Consider the following 11,140-nt stretch of genomic DNA (forward strand, 5'->3'; position numbering starts at 1 on the left):
AGGAGGAGGAGGAGGGGGAAAATCAAGGAAATGATAGGAGAGGAAAAAGAGAATGGGAGAATTTTTTTTAGGGAAATGGTTATGTAAAGTGATGGTGTTGGTAATGGCGACAGTCCGACTCCGACTGTCATGGCGGCGAAAACTAAATTGGTATCGGGAGAAGGAGGAAGATCATGGCGTCGTGGTAGATCAGCAACGAGAAAATCAAACCGAGATTTGGGAACTATAAAGCATACATGACCTTCACATACAAAGATCCAAAAAATGCTCCATCAACGGTACAAATCTCTAGTACGTCCCAGTCTGGATTACTGTACACAGGCCTGGACACCCGCCCTCCGGTAAGGCCAAACATCCCCAGGAAAGGTGCAACACAGAGCGACTAAGATGATTCCTGAACTATACCATCTTGATTATCCAAGTAGATTGAGGGCCTTAGGACTAACAACCTTTCAGACAAGACACAATGGGGCAGATCTCATTGCAACATTCAAAATCCTGCAAGAGATGGAAAACGTGAACCTGGGCCATCTGTTTGTGATGTCACGCACCGTCAACACAAGGGGACATAACTACAAGCTCGCCAATTTATCATACAGAACACAGAGGCTGGTAGACCTATGGAACGGTCTACCAACTCATGCTGTGGACTCAAGAACAATGGAGGGATCGTACACAGACCACTGGCCTCCTCTAGTGGGTGGCCATTAGGTAAATAACTTAAGGTAAAAGATAGATAGGTATAGGTGACGACTAAGATGGTATCGGGAAGTTTCATCGGCAACTAAAGTGATATCGGGAGGAATCGGTGATAACTATAAGGTGGTATCGAAAGGTAACGGCGCCAACAACCAAGATGGTATCGGGAGGAATCGGTGATAACTAAGGTGGTATCGAAAGGTAACGGCGCTAACAATCGAGATGGTATCGGGAAGTATCGACAGTGACAGCATAAGTGATATCGGATGGTAGCGTAGCGGCAGCAGTAGGCGGCGGCAAAGACAAGACGACGATGTTGATTACCAAGATTAGCAGCGATAGTTATCAGTGACCTCTACCTAATGGTGAGGGACGGAGTGGCAGACACACACACGCCCTGCTCAAGCTCCCCACCCTGCTCCCACTTAATCTCGCCCCACCCCACCTCCCTGCCCACCTGCCCCACCTCGCCCCACCTGCCCACTCCCCACCCCTGCCTCCCACTCCCACCCCCTGGCCCCCATCTCGTTCCCCACCTGCCCCACCTGCCCCACAATACCCCACCATTAACATCTCCACCTCATTATCACTCCCACCCACCCAAAATTTTCAAAATTTTCAAACATTTTCTGCACCTCCAGACATCATTAATGTCTCTCCTCCTCCCTCCTCACCTTTTTGCCTCCCTCACACGCTTGCCCTCCTCTCTCCTTTTCCTCACCCCCCACTTCCCACCTCTTTCTTCCTCACATCTTGCTTTCTCCCTCCTCACCTGCAGCCTCTCTTGCTCCCTTACCTCACCTCTTCACCTCACCTCCCTCCCTCCCTCCCTCCCTCCCTCACTTTCACTGTCACCACTTAAGGCGTCTCGTCGGGATTATTTCTGGCAGAGATGTGACCCAAGAGCAGTGCGTGTGTGTGTGTGTGCGTGCGTGCGTGCGTGTGTGCGTGCGTGCGTGTGTGCGTGCGTGTATGTGTGAGAATAATTTTATCCACTTCACACTAACAACTTATGACTAATTCACGGTCATGTTATGTTATTATATATTTATTATTGTTTACAGTAAGCTTTAACTCTCCCAAAGTTAGAAAGATAAAAATTATTAACATTTCTGAAGTATTTAATTCCTCACAATGTTTATTTTCTACAAACCATTGGTGCGTAAAGTACAGAAAAAAAAAGTTAACTTGAGTAAAAGTAAAGATACCAAGAAGAGTAATTTAAGTGAGTGAAGTTAATATTTTATCTTAGTAATTGTGTTTAATAATGATTTGGTTAAGTTAGGTAGTGCTCGATGTTAGCGCCATCTGTGAGCCGTGAGAGTAACTACAGCATCACCCATTTACCCCTTACACAGGTCAACAGTATCACCACACACACACACACACACACAAGATTCAAGAGGATTTTTTTAAAAGCCTTAAGAGTTTTAATGGTTCCAACTCTCATTAATTTAGGACTCGGGGAGGGGGGAGGAGTAATTGGCAGAGGTAAAGCAGGATACTGATGTCTTGTGTGGTGTGTGTTCCAATTCACTGATAAGATAAGAACAAGGAGATAAGGAGTGACTTGAAGGGGGGGGGGACACAGAGAGGCGGGAGTCTTGAAAGAACGTAGTGTGTGTGTGAAGGAGTGTTGTGTCTTGAAGGAGAAGGAGGTTTGAAAGGAAGGAGATGGAGCTTGATATGGTGGTTGAGTTAGAGAAGGAGCCTGAAAGATGAAGGAGTTTTAGAAGGGAAGGAATATAAGAGAAGGGTTTTTTAGAAAGGATGGATAAACAGCAAGGAGCCCTGGAGGATCTTGGGAAGCAGTACTAGGAGGAGGGAGGGACTTGGTGTAGTACTAGGGGGTGGGAGGGACCTGGGATGTAGTACTAGGAGGAGGAGGGACTTGGGACTTGGGATGTAGTACTAGGGGTGGGAGGGACCTGGGATGTAATGGGATTGGGATGTAGTACTAGGGGTGGGAGGGACCTGGGATGTAGTACTAGGAGGGAGGGACTTGGGATGTAGTACTAGGGGTGGGAGGGACCTGGGATGTAGTACTAGGAGGAGGAGGACTTGGGATGTGTAGGGGTACTAGGAGGTGGGAGGGACTTGGGATGTAGTACTAGGGGGTGGGAGGGACTTGGGATGTAGTACTAGGGGTGGGAGGACTTGGGATGTAGTACTAGGGGTGGGAGGGACTAGGGGTGGGAGGACTTGGGATGTAATACTGGGAGGGAGGGAGGGACTTGGGATGTAGTACTAGGGGGTGGGAGGGACTTGGGATGTGAGTACTAGGGGTGGGGAGGGACTTGGGATGCAGTGCTGGGGTGGGAGGGACCTGGGATGTAATACTAGGGAGGAGAGAGGGACTTGGGATGCAGTACTAGGAGGGAGGGAGGACTTGGGATGTAATACTAGGAGGAGGGAGGGACTTGGGATGTAGTGCTAGGGGTGGGAGGGGGATGGGGAGGAGGGACTTGGGATGTAATACTAGGGAGGAGGAGGGGACTTGGGATGTAATACTAGGAGGAGGGAGGGACTTGGGATGTAGTACTAGGGGTGGGAGGGACCTGGGATGTAATACTAGGAGGAGAGAGGGACTTGGGATGCAGTACTAGGAGGAGAGAGGGACTTGGGATGTAATACTAGGAGGAGAGGGACTTGGGATGCAGTACTAGGAGATGGGAGGGACTTGGGATGTAATACTAGGAGGAGGAGGGACTTGGGATGTGAGTACTAGGGGTGGGAGGGACTTGGGATGTGGTACTAGGGGTGGGAGGGACCTGGGATGTAATACTAGGAGGAGAGAGACTTGGGATGCAGTACTAGGAGATGGGAGGGACTTGGGATGTAGTACTAGGGGGAGGAGGGACTTGGGATGTAGTGCTAGGGGTGGGAGGGACCTGGGATGTAATACTAGGAGGAGGGAGGGACTTGGGATGTGAGTACTAGGGGAGGGAGGGACTTGGGATGCAGTACTAGGAGATGGGAGGGACCTGGGATGTAATACTAGGAGGAGGGGGACTTGGGATGTGGTACTAGGGAGGAGGGACTTGGGATGTAGTACTAGGGGTGGGAGGGACCTGGGATGTAATACTAGGAGGAGGGAGGGACTTGGGATGTAGTGCTAGGGGTGGGAGGGACTTGGGATGCAGTACTAGGAGATGGGAGGGACTTGGGATGTAGTACTAGGAGGAGGGAGGGACTTGGGGATGTAGTACTAGGAGGAGGGAGGGACTTGGGATGTAGTACTAGGAGGAGGGAGGGACTTGGGATGTAGTACTAGGAGGAGGGAGGGACTTGGGATGTAGTACTAGGAGGAGGGAGGGACTTGGGATGCAGTACCAGGAGGTGGGAGGGAGGCTGGTCTTGGTAACACTGCCCTATATGGTATAACATTATGCATTACCCCGGCATGAGGCGAAGTTGTATTATCCTGTGACGACCACGACCCTACCACACGCCTTCACGCCCACCCCACTGTGTCTCACGCCCATGTTCATCGCTATCATACGCCCACCTTTACCTGTGTTTTCACGCTCACGTTCACCTGTGCTTCTCACGCCCACATTTGAATGTGTTTTTCACGCCTACGTTCACCTGTGTTTCTCACGCCCACATTTACCTGTGTTTTTCACGCCCATATTTACTTGTGTTTTTTCACGCCCACGTTCACCTATGTTTTTCACGCCCACGTTCACCTATGTTTCTCACGCCCACATTTACCTGTGTGTTTCTCACCCACGTTCACCACTCTCACACGCCCACTTTCACCAGTGTTTCTTACGCCCACATTTCCTGACATGTCTCTGGTTACAACTGTCTCACGCCCACGTCACAACTTTCCACACCCAACACCTAACATCACTGCTCTGTGTGTGTGTGTGTGTGTGTGTGTGTGTGTGTGTGTCGTTCCTCCGGTCATATTACCTCCCCCCCTCTCCCCTCAGTGTAGTACTGGGGGTGGGGGGAGGTATGAGTCAAGAGGTCATGCAGGGGGGGTGGAGATAGGTCATGAGTCAGGTCGGTCATGAGTGAAGGGGGAGGGGGGGGTGTGTGTGGCCGGCGGGGGGTGACTCACCGACTCACCAAGGTTGAGTCCTGGCCAGATAATTACCTACCTGGCGGGTCCTGTGGTGAAAGGTGGGTATTTGCACCTGCTTCTCTCTACTCCCTCCTCCTCCTCCTCTCTACTCCCTCCTCCTCCTCCTCCTCCTCTCTACTCCCTCCTCCTCTCTACCTTCTCCTCCTCCTTGTTTTATCCTCTCCTATATTCTGTATTTTTTTCCTTTTATTGTTAAGTCAAGTTTATTTTTTTCATGCTTCTCTCTCCTCTTTTATCATCTACAAATTATCGTCTTTTATTGTTTGGTTCATCTTATTCTTCTCTCCTCTTCCTCTTATTCTTTACCATTTAATGTCTTTTTATATTATCATTCTTTTTCCTGCCTCTCCTCTCCTTCTTCTTCCATTGTTTACTTGTTATACCCCGCCCTGAGTGTGAAAGGGATTTATATCTTAATCTGTCTGTTGTTGTTTGTCTGTTCACTCTGCCTTTAATAATAATAATAATAATAATAATAATAATAATAATGTCCAATCACCTATAAATCGACCTCATATTACAGTATATAAAAACAATAATAAATTAGAACTGCAAACTAGACACTAATTCCTTCAGACATCACAACACACACAGATAAAACAACAATATTACCAAGACCGAAACAATAATTAAAATATCACTAATCGTCTAAATCGTAATATACAATAACTTAAACGTAAATAATAAATAGAAACTAAATTATAATATAACCAGTCCACTCTTAATCACCTCATCCAACTGGTGTCAGAAAGTCATATGATTAATGGTAATTTTCTCCTCATGATTGATTTAATTATCTTGATACAGTGACATAATGATTGAGTGGTGAATTGAAAGTCTTTATAAACATCGTAGAGTTGAGGTTAATTTATGAATATTGAATGATAGGATGAGTCTAATATATCTTTGATCTGATCTCACGAGTACTGAAGACTGGTGTCCATTTTATGTTGATTGATTAGGAATCTGGGTTTCATTGACGTAATTATCAGCACTAACTATGATTTATCGTCTCTGGGGTTAGGGAGGGAAGGGAGGGGAGGGGAGGGTTGGGACTTCATTAAACTACGTTACATTACCGTATGAATATGGAACGAGACTATCATATAAATGGTGTTTTTGAAGCCTCTGTTTGGTGGAGTATCCCTGGATGTATAATATTCTGGGATTAAATAAGACGCCGAGGAGTGGGAGTAGGGAGTGAATGTTAGATGAGAGGGAACGCTGATATTTGACCGGACAAGTGATCGTATGTGAGTGGAATGATAATTAGTATTTGAGGGTTAAATGTCGTAAAAATTGAGGTGTCTCGGGTATCGGGGTTCTGTTAGTGGTCTCGTGTCTATAGGAAGCCGTCGAGGTTATGTATGGAGAGAGAGAGAGAGAGAGAGAGAGAGAGAGAGAGAGAGAGAGAGAGAGAGAGAGAGAGAGACTGAATAAAAAGGAAAACAAAAGTAGAAAAGGGAGAGAAAGAGAGATAAATGAAGAATGAAAGAAAGAGACCAAAGAGAATGACAATACCACGGAAAGACAAGAAGCACAAAGACTTATCGACACACACACACACACACCCACACACACACACCGCCACCAGTAGTGTTAGTAGCAGAAGAGAGTTTTTGTGTTTATCCAACATTGGTATGCCACCTCAGGAACTATACATACCCCACCTACATAACTGTGTGTGTGTGTGTGTGTGTGGGTGTGTGTGTGTGTGTGTGTGTGTGTATATTTCAACCTATCTATACATGTTTTTTTTTTAGCTCACCTGAAAAAAAATATTTGTAACTTCCTTTTTTATTGTCATTTGAGGAATTTTTTTGTTTGTGTCTTCAGAGGAATTGTTTATAAGTCAAAGTCTAGTATGTGTTTAGGTTACATATGTTTATAGTAATGAGTGTTGCGCAGGTGTTTGTTGACAGGTGTGGAGGAGGAGAGCTTCAGGTAAATAAAGTCAACGTCATTCTTTTACCATAACAGATAGTATTTGTTCTTTTAGCTTTTGTTGATACTGTGGTATATTTTTTTTCTCACTGTTGTTATATTTTATTCTTTTACGATTTTATTTTATGTAGGTTTAAGGTTAGTTTCATTAGGTTAGGTTAGGATGAAGTAGGTTTAAGTTTTATTAAATTACGTTAGAACAGTTCAACATTACCGACACGTAATTTAGTTCATAATAGGTTAGAGTAGATACGGATTACGAGCTTAAAAAAATAATACTACGCAACAAATAGATTTAACTCCGGTGTTCGTGGTACTTATCTAACATTGACCATCTTACACATCCCCCGGGGTACAGGCAGGTCGGACAGGCTCGTGCAGGTCAGGGAGGCTCGTGCAGGTCACAGCCTCAGATACGCATCTACGACTTGTCCAGATTGGTGAACGGGGCGTTATAACTCCCAGATTAATACTGTCACGCACCTCTTCCGCCAATTGTCGTCCTGAACGTTTTTCTTTTGGGTGTAAAACTGTGAGAAAGTGTGTGTGTGTGTGTGTGTGTGTGTGTGGTGAGAGAGGGGGATTAGTGTGATGGTAGAGTAGTTGTTATTATTATTTTATTATTATTATTATTAGTAGTAGTAGTAGTAGTAGTAGTAGTAGTAGTAGTAGTAGCAGTAGTATTGTCATTGTTGCTGTTATTATTATATACAACCGTTCCATAAAAATTACAACCACTATGGACCTTATTATTAACTCACCTGTACATAAATAAATAAACAAATAAATAAACAAAACCCAACAAAACAAAAAGAAGATCATGTGTTTTTTAAAAGAGTTAAAGAGTCCGCCACAGACACTGGACAGGACGGCTGGGTGTGCCTTAGCTTTAACTGAGGATGACATGAGACGTGTAGAGAATAGTGTAGTGTGACGCATGACCAGGTGGAGGGCACGACCGTCAACCTGAACTGAATACCTGGTGAGATGCGGTGACTGAGTGTGTGTGTGTGTGTGTGTGTGTGTGTGTGTGTGTGTGTGTGTGTGTGTGTGTGTGTGTAATGATCTGTCACTAATCTCTCAGTCAACAGATAAAAAGGAAAATAAGAAATCCCTGTGTTTAATTGTCAGTGTAGATGTTCAGTTCTCTATGTTCACAAGGAATAATACACACACACACACACACACACACACACACACACACACACACACACAGGGAATGTATTCTATATAATATACAACACAACACAATACCTGTGGGGCGGCTGGAAGAACAGCTGATAGTGGCTTAGGTGAGGATCTCTCTCTCTCTCTCTCTCTCTCTCTCTCTCTCTCCTCTCTCTCTCTCTCACACACACCCCTAGAAGGGACTCTTGTACTGCTGCTCACGTGTGTGATGTTGTAAAAGTTTAATAGAGCTGAAAGTCCTCCATCACCTTGTGGGACTTACCTTGACCCATGGTGACGTGTGTGTGTGTGTGTGTGTGTGTGTGTGTGTGTGTGTGTGTGTGTGTGTGCTTGTACGTGTGTGTGTGTAATGGGGTTCTGGTCGTTTCATATGGAGTTAATCATGCTTAGGTTATTTGATGTTGGAGCGAGATTAAGTTAGGTTATTGTAGTGTATAAGTTAGGTTAGGTTAATATAGTATAGGTAAGATTGAATTAGGGTATATTACGTTATATCTAGAAATACTACATAACCATAAAGGGGGAAGGGGGTTTAAAAGGGGTCTTCTCGTAGGGGGTTGAGAGAAAGGGGGTGAGGGTAAGGGTAGGGTAGGGAGGAGGAGAGAGGGGTTGAGGTTAGGAAGGGAGGAGAGAGAGAGGGGGTTTCCTTCCCTCTTATGCCTTTGTCACAGTCGCTCCGCCAAGACCTAAAAAATGTGGTAAAAGTTGGTGGGAGTGAGTCAGGTCTCCTTATAAGAGGGTTCATGGCTCTATAAAACAACTAAGAGGACAATCGAAGAGGGAAGTCTATCTGGAGGGCCATCACGGAGGAGGAGGAGGAGGAGGAGGAGGGAAGAGGAAGAGACTGGGGAGAGGAGGAGGTAGGGGTGGAAGCGGGGGAGGAGTAGGGATGGGATAGGAAGAGGGGGAGGAGAAGGAAGATGTGAGGGCCAGAGAGAGGTGGGGAAGAGGAGGAAGTGAAGGAGTAAAAGACAGAGGAAGAGAAGAAGGAGGAGGAGGGGAGAGGAGAGTTAGGAAGGGTGTAGGGAGGTGGAGACGTGACGGAAGGGGAAAGAGTTTAGCAAGCACTGGGTGAGGGAAGGGAGAGATTTAGACAGGTGTGGAGGAAGGGAGGTTGGTAATTAGGGAGGCATGACGGGAAGATGGAGGGGGAGGAAACAGACAGACTGACAGTATCACTTCGGTCACACTAATATGGAAGGAAATCTCAGACAAAGCAATATTTCCCCCTAAACTGGTAACGTGAGATTGTACAAGTATCTGATTAACTCTCTTAAGTTACGAGACAAATATGGATTCTCAGAGATACGAGAGTTAAGTTTTTCCCTCTTAACTTGAGATGTGTTAACCTGGCTGGCTCTAGTTATAGCTCATAGGTGGTGGTTTAACTGTCCTCGGTATAGTGCTTAACCTGACTAGTAACTATAATGATTCTCTTCTCTTTATTTAGAACACATAAATCGGATGAACCTTTTTGATATTTTTTTCCTCTGGTTCATTTGTTTCCGCATGTTTCTTTAGACCAATAACAACCTCTACCATATAAGAGCTGGATTCTTATTGGTCGATGTTGGTCTCGGACTTACAGATCTCTTAGTCATATAACAAAGTCCTCGGTTTTGACTCCATGTTGAAAGTTTCCATTTTTTTTTGTAAATTCAGTATAAACGTATTTACATCTGTCACCATTTTCTTCTTTTCGGAGTTTGGTTTAATTTATTGTCATTAGTTTTCGGGTTAGATAATGTTTGAAGATGTATACAATTTCATCTTATTTTAGGAGAATATTTACATTGTTGTTCATTTGAAACTTTTATGTATATTTAGGAAGTTATTTTATCTTCCTGGCTTATATGTGTGTGTGTGTGTGTGTGTGTGTGTGTGTGTGTGTGTGTGTGCAATATTCACTCTTATGACCATTCTCTTTTTTTAATCAACGAAATAAAACATCATATAGAACAGTCCCCCCCCCCTCCCCGACACTGGTTCATGGTATTATTTGTCGGCATAGTCTTCCTTAGGTCAGCGATGGTATCAAATTATGTAAATGACTCGCGATAGACGGTATGTGAAAATGTTTTTTTCCACCCGATAAACGTCGCCGCTTGACCATATACAGATAGGGCTGTAAAACTTCCTAGGGAAAAAAAGAGCAAAAGCAAAAAGAAAACGGGTCCCATATAGAGATAAAATCAAAGAAAACGGGCACCAAGTACCTATTAGATTCGGGGATTCGGGGCAAACTATTAATTTTGTCGTGTTTTGCTATTCATAATCCGGTGCCCTTAAGCACGGTGGAGGGAAGGCATGTAAAAAGACCTCACAGCGTAGCGCATTAAGTCTGCCCACCACCCCACGGCCCAGACCCCCCCGTATATGGACGCTGGATAATTGAACGTCTGCATGAGATATGAATTATTCAACATTTTGGCTAGTCAGACGTGATGATTAGCTCGCCAGTCCTGCAGGGGGTAAGGGTTTATGACACTTTATCCTTGGACACACAGCCTAAGAATAGTGCTTTGAGAAGGAGTGAGTTACTCTTGTGGTCTTACTGTAATTACTTGTTAAATGAGATCCTGCTTAACATGGTCTGACTTAAATGAACCTAACCTAACCTAACTTAGCTTAATATAACTGAACGTAGCTTGAAAAAGGTGAAAGTGGGTTCGGGACAGTGTGGATACAGCACACTGTATACTAAGCCTTCGGTACACAAGGAGGCAGCATGGCCGGTACTGTACTGTACTGTACTCGACCGCCTTCACTCCCCCCAAGTAGTAAGCTGGGTGAACTGGGAGCCACCGGGAATCGAACCTCTGAGCTATGGAACAGTAGGTGTGTGTTCTATCCACTCGACCACCTCACTCCAATCGTAGCCTAATCTAACGTAGAAAAAACGAACCTAACCTAACCTAACCTAACCTAACAGGGTATTACGACCTAAAGAAAAAACAAACATAAACTAGTGGGGTTTTGTCCGCTTCATTACTCGTCGGGTGGGATTATGTCCAACTGGGTAATTGTCCGATGAAACCCTCTAGCCTGGGATTTGGTTGTCCGAGTGTCCGTATATCACAGTAGTGAGCTAAATATGGCTGCCGTCACCTCCTCACCCAGACCGTCCGGGGCATTAACTCCGCCATATTGGAAATGAGAGGTCAACAAAGCTGTCTACGGCGGACGGTAGCGAAGAAAATATAGAGCTCGTTAATT

The sequence above is a fragment of the Homarus americanus genome, unplaced genomic scaffold (genome assembly GCF_018991925.1).
Source record: "Homarus americanus isolate GMGI-L3 unplaced genomic scaffold, GMGI_Hamer_2.0 scaffold18418, whole genome shotgun sequence".
In the NCBI taxonomy this organism is placed as follows: Eukaryota; Metazoa; Arthropoda; class Malacostraca; order Decapoda; family Nephropidae; genus Homarus; species Homarus americanus.